Raw genomic sequence first — 331 nt, 5'->3', positions numbered from 1 at the left:
ATATTTTATTATATAAACAATCAGTGACATTGATTATATTAACATAAACTCACTTCCCCCTAGGGTTCCTATTTAATATCCTGAGTTGTTGTCAATTTGATACCATATAGGTAGTTCTTAAAGTGTAATGTTCATCACAGTCAATTTTTCCTAGTTAAGTAAACTCTTTTGTCGTTTTAAGAAGACCTCAGGGGATATTTTTTTGGAAGCAAAGTTTTCTGATTTTCAAATGATTTCTTTGGGCCCAACACTATATCCACATTATCCTTTCAGGCTACATGTGGCCATGAATTACCAAGGTTTTTGTTTTCCAGTCCTTCTTTTAAAAGTA

The sequence above is a fragment of the Chrysochloris asiatica genome, unplaced genomic scaffold, assembly GCF_000296735.1.
Source record: "Chrysochloris asiatica unplaced genomic scaffold, ChrAsi1.0 scaffold00051, whole genome shotgun sequence".
Lineage (NCBI taxonomy): Eukaryota > Metazoa > Chordata > Mammalia > Afrosoricida > Chrysochloridae > Chrysochloris > Chrysochloris asiatica.
The sequence above is the reverse complement of the archived record's forward strand: the minus strand, read 5'-3'. Positions refer to the sequence as shown.